The sequence below is a fragment of the Pseudopodoces humilis genome, chromosome 27, assembly GCF_049639895.1.
Source record: "Pseudopodoces humilis isolate 2021_Gansu_Grassland_sample_001 chromosome 27, ASM4963989v1, whole genome shotgun sequence".
NCBI lineage: Eukaryota > Metazoa > Chordata > Aves > Passeriformes > Paridae > Pseudopodoces > Pseudopodoces humilis.
The window spans coordinates 2779918-2799418 of NC_142226.1; positions in this window are offsets into that span (position 1 = coordinate 2779918).

Genomic DNA, 19501 nt, shown 5'->3' on the forward strand with positions numbered 1-19501 from the left:
ACCTGGTGGGAAGGGCACTAAAAATCAGTTTTTTAGAATTCTGTGAGGAGAAATAAAAAATATGTCTTAAAAGGCACTGCAGCCGAGAGCTGGGATGGTCACAGGTTTGCATTTCCCTGTGCTGGGAGCTCTGCTAATCGCTGTTTAACAGGGTTCACTGGTGAGGAATGGTTTCAGTGGCAGGGCTTGTTCCTCACTGGGAAGTGCAGACCTGGGTTAATAACACCTTATTCTGCACAAAATTCCACTTCACTGGAGCATGTGTGAAATGGGCTTTGATTTGAATGAGGATTGATGCCAGTCCTGCAAAGCAGGGCACCTAAGCAGCCACAAACCGAGCGTTTGTACCCAAACTCCAGCTGCGTGCCAAACAGCCACGTCCCACCAGGCTGATTATCCTGCCACCATCCGAGGGAACGGGCTGAGCTCCTCAGAGATTCACTGCCAGGTTCTAAAGCCTGCCTGGAGCCTCATGTGGGGGCTGATTGGTGTAATAATGTGTGATAAACTGCCAGAGCTCAGCGCGGAGCCACCTCTGTGCCCAGGAGAGAACCCAGAGCATTCTACTGCTGGGAGAAGGGCTGGCTGGATGGGTCCTCTGATCTCTCTGAGGCCAGAACTCCTGGCTGGCTCAGCCTGGGGCTGCAGTGGGACACCCTGGACAGCTCTTTACTACCCTCTCTGCACTGTGCTGGCCAGAGTGGGGCTGCCTGGGGGGATTAGTCCCAGGCAGGGCTGGGGCAGATGCTGCTGGCACAGCTGATGCCTCAGAGAGGCTGCCTACAACAGAGGCTAGACAAGGTTAAGAGAATAAAGTGGGCGTTTATTAAAGGCCTTCAATAAATACACCTTGGGCAGTCAGAAGCCTCCCAAAGGCTGCACCCAAGCTGGAAGATGGTCATGAGATTTTCAGACAGGTGTAAATTTGGTCCGTTTGCACATCAGGGGTTAATTGTCCAATTACAGCTTCAGGTAATGAAGTCACATACCCCCAGTTTGCTCCCCCCTCCCCAATTCACTTTTGTTTATACTTTTAGGGTCTGAGGCTGTAGGGTGTCCTTGGATCTCAGACCCAGAGGAATTGTTTTGCCTGACCACAATGTTAAGACATAACTAACACTTTATATGGAGTTTAAAGCTGTGCACTAATGCAGTACAGGATCTGAATAATATAAAAACTAAAATTGTAAAGCATCTCAGGCCTGGCTGGGAACCACGGGCACACACAGGCAGCGAGAGGGAGCCCACGCTGGCACTGACCCAGGGGAGGGGCTCTGCTGGGCAGGGCAGGGCTGGTGGCTGCCCCCAGAGTCCTCACTGCCAGCGCTGTGAGGAGCTGTGGCACTATTTTTGGAACGTGCAGTTCTTTTGGCATCTGTTTTCTCTGTATTTTCTCTCTTACTTCCACATGCAAGCAGAGAGTGACACGGAGGTGCTGTGCTGCCCTCACCCAGATGCCCTGATGGAGGATAAAACACCATAGGTGCCAGAAGAGAAACTGAAAATAATAAACAGGTACAACGATGCAATAAATAAAAGGGATTAAATCCATGCAAAATCAGGTGGCATTTATGTAGAGCGTCTTTGTAGATTACTCATGTAGAAAATGCGTCCACATCAGCACAGACCTAAGTTTAGCTCCAAGCTTAGATAATACTCACGCAAACAACTCTCATAATTCTGTGTTATGTGCTCCAGAACGAATCCTCTTGGCTTCCAGAGACACTTCTGCACACAGCTGCATGCAAGGACACAGAAATAACTCCCCCAGGTGGAGTCTAGGGAGGGCAGGAGCAGAGCAGGCACAGCACAGGTGTGGACATGACCCAGAGTCACCTCCCCAGCCCCAGGAGGGAAGGTGATCTCACCCCAGGTTATTTTACTCTGCCAAACACTCATTAGGGTTCGGCTTGTGCTAATTACTGAAGCATCACTTTCCAGTTTGGTAACATCACCTCCCATGGCATCAGCACCCATCCCTTCAGTGCTGCCCACTAACATCCTGGGCTCAGAGCCAATCTGCTCAAGGTCAGGGAATGGGCTTTCCCAGGAGAGCAGCCTTTCATTACATGGTTGCACAGTTTAACGAGACTGCAGCCTCACTGATGCCTTCAAGCACCACCAAGATGCTGAAATCTGGACACTCTAAGCAGAAACATCCCCACATCATCACTGTCTGGCTAGCAGCAAGACAGTCCAGGCTATTCTTCTTGGGAATCTCTTTGGAAAGTGTACTTTGTGGTGATAAGGGCCATAACTGCTTTATTTCCCCCCTCTCCCTGCTGGTTTTGGCTCACGCCTTGTGTGGTTCTTTGTGTCATTTTTATAGTGACTTCTGACAGCCTTAGTGGAGGGAGTGTGATTTACTGCAAGAGACAGGCTGGCTTTTGTCAGAGCTGAAGTGGAGATGTTCCCATTGTTGAGACTCGATGGCACTTAGCTAAATAAAATCATGTGGAAAAGGAGGAAAACACAGACATTTGCTTTGTATTAAACAATTATTTCTTCCTCAGAACACCGTTGCTACTCAGCATTTATATCCTCCTGTGGCGGCTGCTGTGTGGGGACTTCAAACGCTGCTGTGTGCTCAGAGCCTCTGCTGAGGACACAGCACCCCTGCTCAACCACAGACACATTCTGGCTGGACATCCCTGTGTGCTTCCAGACAAATTCTGCTATCAGCCCTCGCCTGCTGCGGGGGTCCCACCCTGCCTGGGCCCCAGGAGCTCAGCCCTGCAGCAGGACCATGGCCAGGTCCTGACCTGGCCCTTTGCCTCCACAGTCAGAGCAGGAAGAGCTGGGTGGGTGCTCGTGTTGGTGCCTTAGCAATTCAGCTTTTCTATTTTTCATCTATTTGTAACCTTGCAGTTCTTTAGTGTGTAACTCCAAACTCTACACACAGTGTGAGCTGCTGCTTTCCCATTTGGGTCAGACACAGCAATTCCTCTCCAGGCCTGGCAATCAAGGACACCTCACTGCCTCAGGCCCCCAGAGATGGAAACAAAAGCGAGTTGGGGGCAGCAAACTTGGGGTAAATGACTTCATTACCTGAAGCTGGAATTGGGAGATTCACCCCAATATGCAAATGGCCCAAACTTATAAAAGTGTGAAACCCCTGACCCGTGGTCCATTTTGGGTGCAGCCCCTGGGGGGCTTTGTCTGCCTGAAATCTCCCTGAAGGCCCTTCAATAAGTATAATCTTTTTTTTTTTTCTCTTAATTTTGTCTGGCCTCTGTTTTTAGTAAGCCAGAAAAGGCATCAGTGCCCCCCTTTTTGCACTGAACCAGGCACTTGCGAGACCACCAGCCCATCCCCTCTGGAACACAGCACTGGCTGGAGCCAGGGACCCAGGACAAGAAAAAAGAAGATCCAATTAAAAGACCCACTTGCAGATGGACACTGAATAGGAGTTTCATAAATAAAAGCTCCATTTCCTCCTCCTGACCTGGCCACAGGCCCCAGCTTAGCCATGACCCCCTGAGGCAGAGGCAAAGGCGCATCTTCCTTTTACCTGTGCTGGGCTGTCAATCTCCCCCTCATTAAAGCTGGAGCTGTGTGTCAAAGGTGGCAGCTCCCTGCTACTAAATTCTACCCCTTGGAGCACACGTTCCCCACTCTGGTGCTTCGTGTTCGTTAAGGTTCATTTTCAAAGCCGCTGCAGCCAGTGCTCTCAGCGAGTGCAAATGCTAAACTTTGCGAGAGATGAGGGAAAGATGGGGAAGATACCACCATCATACCCTCTTTAAAAATTGATAAAAATAAGATTAACAGATGCCTCTGGCTGTGAGACTCCATTGCTGGAGCATCGTGCCCGCGCTCAGCACATCTCCATGGCAACTCGCATATGTGGCCTGAATAGATGCGTCAGGAAATTCGGGGTTCTCCTGGACTGCCAGAGTGGTTTGGGTTGCTCAGACCTTGCTCCTGCAGCTGTTGGGCGGTAGGGAAGGTGGGCAGGGGAGCTGGCAACATGGCCTTGGGGAGCAGTGTGGGGCCTGTGGATTTCAAACACCACTATTTCTGAGGGAATTACCCAAGTAAATCAGATTTACAGGAGTGTCAGGGAGAAGACTGGCTTTGTGGGTGGGACAGGGCAAGCATGAACAGCATCGTGGCAAATCCCAGACAGAGACTCCAGTTCAGGGCTGGATAAATGGGAAGATGGATCCAGGGAGTTCAGTCCTTCCAGGCTCCATGCCAGGAGTTTGCAGGGCTGTGGTGCACCTAGGGCCCTCCTCCCTCCCACCTTCATCCTCCAACACACCCCAGCAGAGCCTGGCTGACTGCTGCTCTCCACCTGCATGTAGCCCAGCATGGACCCACCTGGCTATTCCATTTGATATTCCACATCCCCTTTCCGTTTCCCTCCCTCCTGCTGCTCCCTGCAACTGGAGCAGTCCCCCACCTTCACCACCCCTCAACAGCCCCTTCTCTTGGCCCCAGCCCTGCTCAGCCCTTGCTTTCAGCTGCCTTCACCCCACAGCAGGAACCCATGGCAGCACCAGGTGTGCAGTGTGCTCCCTGCCAAGTGCCCTCTGTCCCCAGCTCTGTCCACAGCAGGGATTTCTTTCCACCCCCTTTTCCTGACAATGTTGTAACTCTGTACCCATGGCACAAGTGCAACAGCTTCTCTTTGGAGAGATATTTAGGGTCCAGATATTGAAGCAGGAATACTGGAAATCAGAGGAGCCATTTAATCCTCATGAAATTTCAAGCACAAGACCATAAAAACCCCAAGTGACAGAGCAAAGTTGTGGAAAAGCTTCCAAAATTACCCTCCCAGCTCAAACCAAGATTATTTACTTCCTCCCAGCCTTGGCCAGCACTATTTCCTTTGTTTAACATTTATGTCCATCCAACTCTGGAGGCTTTACCTTCCTCCTGATGATAAGCTAACTAGCTCAGATCCCTCCTTTCACCCGGGAGAGCTCAGACATTGACAGTGACCAAAGAGCAGAGCTGGAGCTGAGCAAGTCAAGTTAATTCTGTTACAGAGAACAACATTGATTTGTTGTCGCAAAACATTTGTTACCTGAGCAGTGTTTCCAGCTGAAAGGGGAGGATAGAAAAACCCTGCTGAAGTTTAAAGTTTTTGCAAATTAGCCAGACTTTGGTTTACAACTGAGAACACGCTCTCCAGCAGGGAGAGACAGAATGTGCTGATGTCGGTGCATATTCCCCCGATAATGATGCATCTTTTGGTGAGGATGAGCTCAACAAACCCAGCGTTCTCACACCAGGTGGTGTTTTCTCTTCTCTCTTTGCAAAACCCATCACCAGTGGCTGCCTGGGCATCCACAATGCCATCCCAGCAGCACTGCCCATCCACTGGGAAGGATTCCCTGAGTGCCTTCTTCCCTTCCCAACAGTGTCCACAGGGACTGACAGCAGAGCAAACTGCTTCTTTTAAACTAAGGAGGCTGTCCCAGGGGCTGGGGAGGGGGCAGAGGCCACCACAGGGCATGGGCTGTGAGAGCCTCCTTGGGAGAGGGGGAAATGCTTCCCCCCTCCCGGCACTGGGGTCCCCTGTGCTCTGCAGAGAAGTTACTTTTTCTTCTAAGTTATGTTTATTTGAATGTAAAATCCTCAGCTTAAATTGCAGCAGGTTTTGTGATATTTAATATCCAAAGCTGGGAAAGGTCATGTCTGTCTGAAAATAAAATGAGGTTTAATCTGGAGATTGTGTGTGGCAGGTTTTTTATGAAAATTTGGTTTAGAAATAGATCTTAAATCCATAAGGTCACTGAGAGGAAGGTTTTTCTTTCTCAAAGACTTATCACTCCCATATCTCAGAGGAGCTAAGGATAATTCAAAGAGGAAAACAAAATCCTGTGACTTCCCTTCTCTTTGTTTCTGCACCTGCGGCCAGAACGCTTCCTTCTACATCCATTCATCATACTCCTCCTCTCCTGTTTATTTGAATATCTGTGTTTAGGGTGTGCCAAATATGATACTTTGGTTGCATTCCTCCAGGATTTTCATACTATTTGTCAGTACCTTCACATTGAGTTCACAACACCACAAACCGACCTTAAGAGGACCCAAAGAGACTTTTTCTAAAACCTCAAATGCCAAACTGCATTTTTTATCCTCAATCCTCCTACCTCCCGTCCCTCTCCAGAGGATCCATGCCCTGGAGCAATCCCATGCTCTGGACATGGTCATGGCATGGACAATACTTGCACAGCTGCAGGCTCCTCTGCCTGCGCATGAGCTGAATTCTCCTCAAACTCTTCTTGCCTCACACACCAATAGAGGAGTAATATTTAATTTTAACCTGTATTTAACCACTGATGTTCTCAACAGCAGAACGAGAGGATCCCTCAGAACACGAGATGACATCACAGGGCAGCGTGAGGGATCCCTGATGCCTTAAGATTTTCGCTTTTATATTTTTCAAATCCTGTACTGCATTAGTGCACAGCTCAAAACTCCATATAAAGTGTTAATTACTGTCTTCACATTGTGGTCAGACAAAAAAATTCCTCCAGGCGTGAGTATAAACAAAAAGTGAATTGAAAGGCAAGAAAACTGAAATTACCTGAAGCTGTAATTGGAGGATTAACCCTGATGTGGAAATGGACCAAATTTATATCTGTGTAAAAACTCGTGACCATTGTCCATTTTGGGTGTAGCCCCTTGGGGAGACTCCATCTGCCCTAAATGTACCTGAAGGCCCTTCATTAAATATATCCACTTCTATTTTTTTAACTTTGTCTGGTCTCTGGTCTAGGTAAGCCCCAAAAGGCATTACAGGTGCTGGAGCTGAGCTGGATGGTGGGACCACCCTGGAGCCAGCACCCATCCTGCCCCAGCAGCCCAGCCTGGGGGCCCCAGGACACAGGCTGTCTCCAGCCCACCCTGGAGAATACCTCCCTGGTTGCCCCAACTTTTCTGGGCAGTCTCCAACCCATTAAAAGCATGTGGAAAAGAAGCCCTGCCCTGATCTGGTGTTTGAGCAGCAGCTCCTGGGGCTGCAGCCTCTCCTCTCCAACAGAGCATTCCCTGAGGTCCCCGAGCTGCCAGAGGCAGCCACACATCTGCTCCCATAGCTGAGCTTTTTTTTACTGGTTTTTTTACTGGTGGTTCTGTCATTCTGTTTGATCTTGTTAAGAATCAAAGAAAGCAATTACATCCTTAATCTTGTTCTATAAAACTGTAGCTATAGATAAAAAACACCACGGGTAACACATACCAGAGTACGAACACAAATAAGAGAGTAAAAATGACAACTGATCTTTGATGCTTGACTCAAGACTCCTAGAAAGGAGCTTCAGAACTCCCAGGAACTTCAGATCCCTCTAAGACAGCTCGAGTGCAAGCTGCAAACTCACGGGCTTTTTTCTGGCACTTGTGTACAAAGAACAGAAAGTATCAGCCAGGCCTGAAGATAAGGGTTTTTTTCTAATTCTGGATACACTTACTAAGACAAGTAGAGATCTGTGAGCTTTCAGGGCCCAAAGGGAAAGGAAAACAGAAAAAAAGCAAAAGCTAGGAAAGGAATTCCAGCTTCATAAGTGCAGGGAAGAGATGAAGCTCAAAGGAGTTACGTGCACAGCATTTGGTTTGCTGAAAAAACATTGTTCTCACCTTGGGAGAAATCCAGCATACTGGAAGCTCTGTCTGGGATTTAAAAAATTCACTTTAGGATTACAAGGCCTATTCCAGCCCCACAGCAGAACTTGCTTGGCATCTATGTTGTTCTTTGGGGCTCGTGTGAAGTCGCTCCTGACACGGCCCCAGTGGGAAGCCAGGTATGCAGCACCGATGATATTTACTTTTCACTAAGCACCTGAATCCTTGCAAAAATATCTGCTCTAAAACAAGAATTACTGCAAAATAGGAATTCATTGTTCCAGGTGATTCCAGACATGCAGAAACCTGGAGTTCTGCTGGGAAGGGCAGCAGTGCATGGGGAGACACCAAGCCAAATCCGTGCAGCCCTCTGGGTGGCCTTGTCCCTGTCCCTGTCCCCCTGTCCCTGCTGGGTGGGCAGAGGAGGCAGAAAGCCCCAGTTTCACTGTTACAGTGGAGGGAGGTGGGGACAGGTGTCCCCTTAAACACAACAAATGCAGATAGCTTAAACCCATTCCTGTTCCCAAGAGATCATGCATAATTCAGTGATAACGGAGACTAAAAACCAAATGTGCTGAGCCCTCAGATCTCAGAAATCGCCGAGGAGCTGCTCCCTTCCAAGGAAGCCTTTTCCACGGGGAGCTGAGGCCATCAGCACGTGGACCAGGTCCAGGGAAAGCCTTAGAAACCTGGGAGGCTTCAGAACCTCCCTCACCAGCTCTGTGTCCCTGGGACTGTCAGGAGCCGGGTCTGGCAGCATCAGATCCAACTCAGCTACTGCAATACCATCCCCAGCTCTGCAGCAGCAATACCATCCCTCCTGTAACCCATGCAGCACATGGGGGACTCCCAGGTCCCCTCTCCTCCTGGCCACTGTGACCCCATTGCCACCTCCAGGTCCCCTCTCCTCCTGGCCACTGCAGGATCCTGTGGGGCAGGACAGCAGGAGGACCCCGTCACAGGGCTGAGCCCAGCAGCCCAGGAAAGCATTAAAATCGGCATTTGGAGAGGAAATGTGACACCTGGTTATTACACGACGTAATGGAATCAGCCAAGTGGTAAATGTAGCTTTTAAATAGGTTTTGTGCTCCCCATTAGCTCGTCTGATGCTGATTAATTCTGATGGGGAAAGGGCTGGGCTACAGCTTTTCCTGCAGGGCTGGGGAAGCTGTGGGACAACCGAGGAGGTGAGCAGGACTCTGCACCCATCCCTGAGCTCCAAGCACCTGCCTGCCCCAGCTGCTGACCACATTTAGCCAGAGGTTATGGCGCCCTCAGGACAGCAGACACGAAAAGGGAGCAGCAGCAAACAGCAGACACAATTCAGGGGAAACTTCTGGGGTTGTGTCATTTCAGTTAAGAGAAGGCACATACCAGTGCTGGGGAACAGCAAACACCCAGCACCAGCTCTGCAGGCTCCAGCCACCCACTACAAGTGATTAGTCTCAAATCAGGAGTCTGTTTCATTTAAACAACTAAATATTATTTCTCAGTGTTTACAAAACACGAGCAGGTGGGAAGGAACACATGGCAGCAAGAGCTGGGCAGCCTCAGAGAGCCTCTCTATCCTCACAGCCCTCCTGGGCAGTCCTGCTCCTCACTCCCATCCTGGGAATGATGCTTTAGGATTTTAGCTTTTATATATTTCATGTATTTGTATTCCTGCTCCAAACTCCACACACAGTGTGAGCTGCTGCTTTCCCATTTGGGTCAGACACAGCAATTCCTCTCCAGCCCTGGCAATCAAGGACACCTCACTGCCTCAGGCTCTGAGAGATGGAAACAAAAGGGAGTTGGGGGCAGCAAACTTGGGGTAAATGACTTCATTACCTGAAGCTGGAATTGGGAGATTAACCCCCAATATGCAAATGGCCCAAACTTTTATAAGTGTGAAACCCCTGACCCGTGGTCCATTTTGGGTGCAGCCCCTGGGGGGCTTTGTCTGCCCAAAATGTCCCTGAAGACCTCTCAATAAATAGAACTGCTTTTTATTCCCTGAATTTTGTCTGGCCTCTGTTTTTAGGTAGCCTCAACAAGGCAGCAAACAGGGCCTCACCCCTCACCACAGCTCCTTGGTCCAGCCCAGAGATCCCGAGGGGTGCAGAGCCCGATGGGGAGGGGATGGATGGGCTCAGGCCCCCAACAGCCACCTCTGCTCTGCTCCCAGTGACTCCTGCCAGGCTCCCAGCAGCCCCCAGAACACAGACTGGAGACAAACCCATCTGCTGGGCACCCCAGGCCCATCTATTCTCCTTAAAGGAAAACAGAAATGTAAATGATACATTCTGGAAGCATCATCTCTATGGCTGCTTTCTCCTTAAAGATCTGGGTTTGGGAGGGATTCCTTCTCTGTGTTCCATACTGACCTGGGGCATCCGCCCATTCTCCTCAGGGTGGGATCAGCCAGTCCCAGACTCAGAGCTCTGAGATTTAGGGAGAGAAAAAGGACACCAGGTCTCCTGCTGTTGATTCTGCTATTGGCACATGTGTGAGCCCTGTCACAGGTTTATCTCCTCTGTTACTCTGCTTTATTTTCTTTCAGCTAAACAGGGTTTGTGAAAGCTTTTATCTCCATTCACAGTTTCTAATAAAACCAGAGCTCAGATTTCCTCATTGCTTCGCCCTCCAAGTTTGCCAGCGCTCCTCAGATTTTCAGAGTGACCCAGCAACTGCTTTTATTCTTTTCACTTGCAGTCAGCACTCTCATGCTTTCCCAGGATAAAGCTTATTAAAAATGCATAAAGAATAGAGGCTTATGGAGAAAAAAGGCAAAGAAAGATAATCTAGTTAATTGGAATTTGGAAAGTGTTGTACTATCACAGGTTTAAAATCCAAACCAGACTTCCAAACCCAAGCTGGTTCCGTTTGCTTTGGCCCAAACCTTGCTTTTAAGAAAAGTGTTTAAAGAAAGTGTTAAAGGAAACATCAAGTTTGAGTTTCTTCAAATTCTGCAGTAAAGATGTTCAAAATGAAAAAGCCATTTTGATTCAACTTGTCTGACTTCCAGGCTCAATGGTCTCAGGATAAATTTTTACTTTGCATTTCCAGTGCAGGGGAAGGTTTGGTCATTCCCTGGAAAGGAGGATCTCAAATGACAACAGCAAGCTTGTTATTTCCTTTACTCCGTAAATGTCCTTTGTTTCCCACTAAGATTACACAAAACCCAGCATTTTAATTGTGGTATAAGACTGATCCAAATAATAATAAAAATTCATGTATTTATTTCCTTTTAAAATGAGAACATTTATTCAGAGTAAGTAAAAGTCCCCTTTGCCTAGCAGGGTGCTGAGCACAGAAATTGCATTTTTAGGAGAGTGACTCCTGCTCTTTATGCAAACACTGATGTCTGGGTGAGGCACTGGGTATTTCCATTGTCTGGTTCTGAACCTACAAACCCAAAATCTTCCTGTTCAGTCCAGTACAGGGCATTGCCCTACAGGTGGGAGCAGGATTCTTAACTGGTTGCTAAACCAGCAGCTCAAAGAAGCAATTTCAGCTATACCCAGAGAGAACCCAGCCTTCAGAGCCAGCTGTGCACACACCCCTCAGTGCCAGCTGTGCACACACCACCCTCAGTGCCAGCTGTGCACACCCTCAGTGCCAGCTGTGCACACACCCCTCAGTGCCAGCTGTGCACACACCCCTCAGAGCCAGCTGTGCACACCCCCAGTGCCAGATGTGCCCACACCAGGCACCCAAGGCAGCAGCCCCAATTTCCCTGGGAAACATCTGGCTGGAGTGATTTCCCAGTGCATCCACTTGAGAGACTTGAAAAGAACAGAAGGAAATATCAAATAATCCATCGCTTTTAGTTCCATTGTCTCTACAAACCATCCCTGGCAAAGCTCTGCAAGCAAACCCCCCCAAACTTAACAGATGTACTGCACTTTTTAACACTTGCTTACACAGAACAGAAAATAACACACAGTGTTTATTACTTCCAAATTTATTTCTGAGCATCAAGACTCACTCTGTGCTGACACAGGACCCTCTCCACTTCTGCTTTAGATGTCACTTAGCTGCTGTGCTGGAGTTTCAAGTATTCCCTCCAATTTGTCGTATTTGTGCACAATAATTGCTATTCCCACTGCACTTAACAGCACCCTTTAAGAATGAAGAATCACAAGCCACCATGTAAGAATTATTACTTATTCACCAGAATAAGTTTTTACACAGGAATATTTGAGTTGCCAGTTTTAAACCCAGCCTAAATGTGCCAACACAGCAAGCCCTGAGCAGAGCTTATAGAAGCCAGAAATGAAAGGCTGCTGCAAGGAGCACTGCGTTTAGCTGAACAGCTCTGTTCCTTCTAGCTGCTTCTAGAAACACAAATTTTAAAGTGATTATTCCAGCCTGTAGCACTGCACAAAAGAAATCAGAAGGACTCTTCCAGGCAGCATGGCAGCCAGGAAAAAATGGCATCCTGGGGTACAAACCCAAATCCTCCTTCGCAGGTGTGAGCAGAATTGCCTGAAGGTTTTCACACAATTAATAAAATTTCACAAGCTGGAACCTCCTTTCCTTCAATCTGAGTTCAGGTGATATTGCGTGTCAAGGTTCTCACCAGGGCCTCATTACTGGGGATTCCAGCTGCTGCCCAGCCTCTGCTGCTCTGACCCTCCTGCCCTCACTCTGCCTTGGTGCTCTTTCCAAACCAGCTCCTTAAAGTGTCCCATAAAAATCCATCACTGCCAGGCAGTGACACCGGAGGCAGAGGTGGATTTGTGGTGGTTCAGAGCCGTGTCCCCAGGGGTCAGGAAGGACTGTGGAGATCTGTCAGCACTGGTGGCACTGCCCAGCTCAGCCCAGGGTGATCCCAGCTGTCCCGAGCAGTCATCACACAGAAAATCATTCCATCTCATGGAAAACCATTGTGAGCCAAGCCTGAATTATTAAGCAGGGAGCCCTTTTATCTTGGTTTTGTTCTTCCAGTTGAATAACAAAATTCTTCCTGGTCCCAAGCGCACTTCAGATTGAGAGGAATGAGGGATTTGTCTTTACAAACAAGTTGTGGGTCTGCTGGTAAATAAAACTAGCACTGAGAGATAAAAGAAACAATGGGATGGATTCCAAAGATTGATGAATGGAAAAAAGATATTTCCTTTACAAACAAATTGTAGGTTTGCTGATAAATGAAATTGGATTTTGAAAGATGAAAGAGACAATGGGGAAACACCATAAATTCCATAAGAATTAAAAATGAAGAGGAAGGGTTAAAAGGTTTTACATTAGAGGGGAATCTTAGTTATCAGGCACTCTGGGAAGTCTGTACCTCTCAAGTACCTCAGCCAGTGGGGAAAGAGAGAGGGACATGTGGCCAGGAAATTGGGATAAAAAGGAGGGTGCATCCCCAAAAAATTGGAGAGACCCCAGGGGAATGCCCCATGGACGCTCCCTTTATTGGAATAAAGTAAAAGGACTCCTCTGTCTCCTTTTTGGACATGAACCTCTGGTGTTTGTGGATTAATTTTCCTGACAAGAAGCCCGGGAGCATCACTGTGCCCTGGAGCCCTGAGCCTGATCTGCACCAGGGGCTCTTGGTGGACACCCCAGAGGGGTCTGAGGGCTGGGCTGTGGGATGGTTCTGCTCTTTTGGAGGGATCTGTTCCTCCACTGTGTTGCCCCTGGCTCCTCTCCCTCCTTCCAGGATAGAAAAGGCATTTTGGGGTCAAACAGCTCTGCCTTTGAACAAAGCCTATGGTTCCATCCAGCTGCCAAACCCCAGGCTTTCTCCAGACAAAAAAACACCAGCCAAGTCTACTCTGACAAAATCCTCCTTTCCCAATGTGTTTAGGTTAACCACAAATTGCCTGATTTTCTTTAATGTGGCAGCAGTCACCCTAACATGGCACATTTGGCTGAGGCTTCATGCTCTTAAAATCTGGAATCAGAAAGTTCTGGTTCCCACAGCAACCACAGGTAGCAATTACCCTGTTTCTGGAGATTTCTAGAATAGAAAGGGTATTTGCTTTCTGCAGCCCTCTGTTAAGGGCACAGGAAAGGATATGTCTGTGTGCATCAAAATGAATTTATTTTTCTTTTGCTGTTTGCTGTGTTTGTAGCTCTGTTTACACCTCGGAAATCTTTTCTATATCAACATTTTTGGACAGTTTTTTATACACGCTACAGAACACAGAACCTCCTAAAACATATCACGCTTAATTTATTTCCACTTAGCTGTAGTCATTGCAACAAATGCAATTCATTGCACTTTGTGCATCACGTTTTCTCTCTGTACATCACATATAATGAATATCACCACAATAAAATTCATAGTTTGTGACACTCCTGATTAATACCAGCTTTTCACGAAGAAAAAAGATTACTGCAGCCATTATGAATTTATACAGATCTTGCTTTTTCTATTAGAAGACACGCAGTGATGCAGGCTGCTTCCAGGAAGGGAAAACCCTTTCCTGCCCGCTGATGGAACAAAGACAGAAATTCAGAGCACGAGGCCACATTTGCCCTTACCCACACATCTGGCCAGTGGTATTTTCAGCAGATTAACACACTTTAAATGCCATGATCTCAAAGAAGGAAAGGAAGAGCAGTGTAGTGTTTCTGTTGGGATTTTTAAGGACTTGCACATCTCCCTGAATTCCTCCCAGAATATTCCTATGATTAACAGGCCACTGGCTTGCTAGGGGTTTAGTGGTTTATTTTTTCTTTAATTAGCCAACCCTTCCTAATCAGTCAGTCATTCTTTCTCTCCAGCACCTGATCTCCTGAATGCAGAGCAGAAAATGCTGAGCAGACACCAAGCTGCTCCCTGGCTCCATTCTGGAGATGCTCTCGCACCTGGAGAAGTTCAGTGAAGCTGAAAGTGCCCAGAAAACTCCCTGTCGCCTCCACTTCCCGCAGTTACACGCTCGCTCTTTGCTGCAAATTGCTTTTGGTTCCTCCCTCCCTGGCTTGCAGCACTGTTCAAATTACAAAATGACCAAGATTGAAGCCTGATTTCCAATCTACTTTTGTCTTATGTTTGCTGCCAGGACTCTGTCACCAGCCCCTGCTGTGTCCATTGAGGTCTGGACATGGTGCCTGAGCCCTAAACAACCCCGGTTCTGCCTTCCCAACCCGAGAGCTCAGCACAGCTGCTCCCTGAAGCCTGGTGGGAGAAAAGGGATCATTTCTGCCTCCCACACAGCAGGCAGCCTACATCCAGTGAGTATCAGTGTTGCAAACCGTCCTGATTGCTTTAGTGCGTTCACCATGTACTCGGCCCTCTCAAAGCCAAGATGCAGCACTTGATTTAAATTTTTGCTGTCAGATCTGATTAAAAATTAAGTGGAACACAGTTGTAGGAAAACTAAATTAACATTCCTTTTGAGTAGCACCATGTAATTTAATGCAACAACTCATACAATTGAGTCATGCAACTACTAATATATGTCTAGAGGATCCAAAGGTTGGGAGCAGGCAGGGACACGGTGCTGGTTTTGTTCTCTGAAGGAGCTCAGGCAGACCTACAAGTACGACCAAAGGAGCATTTCACTACTCCAAGCAGAGGAAAATAAACAGAATATTGAAATTCCACAGGGTGAGTTTCAAGAAGGCAGTTCTAACTGGGCACTCCCTCCTCGCAAGACAGATGGAAATTTCCATCCTTACTTTCGATTTAGGATTTTTGGAGAACGCTCCCCGAAAGGAGCACTGGATTTCCCTGTTTGTGTGCTTTCACTGAGCTGTGTTTTTAGCATAGCTCAGCCCTGTGGTGCCAGACACCCCCATCCCTGAAAACCCTGCCAGAGTCAGGAGAACTTGCTACACACACCTCACTTTACAACCCATTCCCAAGGCTGTGCTTCAATCTCAACTCCCATATGCAAAAGACAGCCAAGAGGAGCCATGATCCAAGCAAAGGGAGGGGAGGAACAGCCCATTTTCTGCCCAGGGCCATCCAGCTGCAGGGGCTGCACTTATCCACCTACAGGCAGGACCCAGGACCCTGCCAGGGGATTTGACACTGATCCTAGAGATTACAGGTTACACAGACAGTGCCCAACGCCACACAGGACAGTGATGGAGCCAGAGGACAAGCTCAATACCCTTTGTCTCAACATCATAAACATAAAATCATTGCAGTTTTACAGAAATAGTTACAGTCATCCATTGAGAAACACATCCCCTCTCCAGAGGCTGAGCAGTTCAGGACAGTTTTCATTTCTTTGCAGCTTTCACACTGAATGGAGACAGGTCTGACACTGGGATTTCAATTCAAGGGCCATTTAGGATTGAAAAATAGAGACAGGTTTATATACAAAATGGGAGCATTTCACAAAAACTCTGTCTCCTGCTCACTCTCTGAGAATTATTGTCCCTTATTATCCAGCAACAAAGGGAGGATTCACTGCCTTGCCAAGGTGAGCACAATCAGTCCTCCTGTCATTCCACAAAATGGAAAAGGAAAATAACATTGACCTGAAACCGGAGCCGGGGGGGCTGAGGATGCCATGAAACTCTGGAACCCTTTTGTGTGCTGCTGTCTTTCCCTCCTTGGGCAGAATTGAGCAGGGAATGCACAGTGCAGCCAGGGCCCAGCACCAAACTCGGGGTGTGAGGCTCACACAGGCAGGACAGGATGACTCATGCTGTGACAGGGACTCTGCTCGACGTGGCAGCAATTTTTTGCCATTAGCAGCGTTCTGAGAATGTCATTCAAACTGCCCATCATTCCTGCAGGTATTTTTGGCTCTGAGAGTGCTGAGGTTCATTGTATAACCCACTCATCCCCTCAGCTCCACGGCTATTTATACCCACGTCCTCACAGGCAGGGACAGGGCTGGCTCTGCAGCCGGCTGAGGGCTCAGCAGCTGCTGGTCAGTAGGATGCCCCTTCTTGCTGCCTTTACTTACTTTCACAGATTTGCTATTAACGTCAGAAATTCAGAGCCATGGTCTGGGCCAGGCAGGCTTGCTTTGATCCAGCTGGATGAGAGAGAGGTGCAGGAATGTATTTGGGAGTGATTGATCTCGCTGTCCTGTCCTCCCCACACAGGGAAGCACTGGGGGCAGCCAGGCAGGAGCTGTCAGCCCAGCTAGCCCATCTTCTTTCCCCTGCCAGATGCAGAAGGGAAGACAATGTTTCCCTTTGGGAAGCTTCAGGTTGCGCCCTGCTGCCCCATCCTTTTCTGTCCCCCCAGAAGGAGCCGAGTCCTGCCTCAGGACAGCGAGTCCGAAATGGGCACGGACACACCTTGTGGAGGTGAACACAAGAGCTCACCTGCACAGCTGGAGACTCTGCTCCCAGCAATGGGGAGTGTCACTGATGCCCTTTTAGTTTTTATATTGTTCAGATCCTGTACTGCATTAGCGCATGACTCTAGACTCCATATAAAGTGTTAGCTACTGTCCTCACATTTTGGTCAGACAAAACAATTCCTCTGGCTCTGAGATCCAAGGACACCCTACAGCCTCAGACCCCCAAAAATATAAACAAAAGTGAATTGAGGGGGGAGAAAACTGGAATATATGACTTCATTACCTGAAGCTGTAACTGGAGAATTAACCCCTGATATGTAAATAAACCAAACTTTAATCTGTCTGAAAATCTCGTGACCACCATCCAGCTTGGGTGCAGCCTATGGGAGGCTTTTGACTGTCCAAAGTGCATTTATGTACGGCCTTTAATAGAAACCCACTTTATTCTCCTATCTGTCTAGCCTCTGTTCTAGGCAACCTCTCCAAGGCATCAGCCCCAGTTTCTCAGCCCCATGGAGCTGAAGGAGGACCATTCTGATGGGGCTGAGGGCTGTGCATGGCTCCTCTCTCTCCCTGGGCACCTTGAGCAGCACAGAGCTCTGGGCAGGAAACCACGGCACAGGCAGCGCCTGGGAGCAGCTGTTTGGTGCTCAAGTACCTGTCTCACATATTAGAGATGGTGATTTCTGTGCAGGTGAGTTATTACTGGCGTCAGCAACATCTTCCTACCTCGTCTGATGGGCACTGTGAGATCCTATGCACTAATGCACCAGAGACAAAGCAGAGATGAACCAGATTTGGAACCGTGACCCAAAGCCTCAGCACAACACTCTGCACCCTCTCAGGAGCACTCGGCAAGAGAACAGGCACAGAGACGGTAAAGCTGCAGATTTCTCCCCACACAGGGCTTTTAGGTCTATTTTCCATTGAATTGGCAGCACCTATATGAACAAACACACCTGGATCTCAGTGGCAAACACTGCTGTGGGCCAGGGCCAGAGGAGCAGCTCAGACTCAGGGCTGCAGCAGCTGCTGGGAGCCCTGGGAGGAGCAGTCACTCGATGTTCTGCTGTACCAGCCCTTGGTGTGCAGGCAGCCAGCAGAGCTGCAAGACTCTCTAAGTGCCTTATTAGGTTTTATTAATTCTTCTCTAGAAAGTGCTGCCAAGATAGGTGTTGGGCAATTATCTGAAGACAGAGCTGCCACCAGGAATCATCATCTGCAGAGAGCCCTATCGAAGGAGCCCTCATCCCTCTGGAAACATTCAGTCAGGAGAATTTACAGTGAATGAAGGGGAACTGGTGAGGATTACAGCACGAAGCAGCCAGGGCTCTGTTCCCCCAGCCAGCTGATGTTTGGAGCAGGGGGGGATTACATGACCCCCACTCCACCAACACCCCCCCAGCCCCAGGGGTTGCACCCCTATGCACTGGAGCTGAGCACAAGGTGGGAATTACAGTGCTCCACCTCTGAGCCTGTAAAATAAATTCTGTCTCTTCTTACTCTACAGCTGGGGTTTCAGAGGGCATTTCTGCCAAATGAAGCTGAGGTGGGACATAGAGCTGCTAGCTGGTCACCTGCTATAGAGAACACCTCACTCTGAATGCCTTCTACCTGTCAGCTCCAATTCTGAGCCAACTTCTCCCCTAATCCACAGGCTGCAAGGTTTTAGGATGAGAGGTGGCAGATTCTGTCTCCAGAAGCCTGGAGGATAATTTGGCTGGACTAGCCCCTCAAGAGCTGTCTCTGCCTGAACCCAAAAAGCAGCACATAAACAGAACTCCAGCACTTCCATGCTGCAGTCACAGTCAGCAGCTCCCTCCCAGCCCTTCCAATACCGGAAATTGCCTCAGATGGCTCAGACATGCTTTGAGAAGCAGGGATGCTCAGGGGTCATGAGCTGGAGAGCCTTGCGCCAGGGGCTGCAGCCCAGCAGCAGCCTCACCTTATCCAGAGAATTCCCACTGTGCGAACCTGAGGAGCAGAATGGCTCATCCCACTGTAACAGGCATTACTCATTCATTCCTTAGCAGAGCTACTCAAATTCTTCATCCCTAAAATTAAAGCCTGGCTCTTTGAATCCTGCTCAAGGTGTCTTACCCTGTCTCCCTTCGCTCCCTGTGGTTCTCAGCTCCAGAATTCACACACACTGCACAGTTTTGCCTTAGGTCTTTAACAAGAGGAGTTTTGCCACTGCTTATTATTGCTAAAATTACGTGTCACCTTGGGTTTTCCTCACTCATTTTAGCATATTCTGCTGCTGTCTCCTCCATCTATAAAAGGAAACTTTATGGCTCTTTGCTCTCTGCTTCTTAAAAATTGCATGCAAAAAGAAAAATCTCTCTCTTCTTTTTTTTTTTTTTTTTTGTTAATATGCAAAAATAGTTTGTGTTGCACTTTCACTGCACAGTGACCTTCTGGCAGAACTGCACAACTGTTCATGGCTGATGTGAGTAGGGTTTTGCCATGGCTAGATAAATATTGGGGAAAATGAAGATTCTGCATTGGCTTCTCACACCTCTGGGGTTTTGGTCCACTGCCTCATAAACAAAAGGTTTTGTTGACCTGTAACACTCATCCTGACCACCTTGTAATGCCTCCACCCCCAAATTAAAGACACATTTATCTGCCATGGGAGAGGGATCCCAGAGCTGAGCTCTCCAAGGATACAGGAATGTTGCCAGATGAGGAAATTTAAGCCCAAATTCCATAACAGTTTTTCA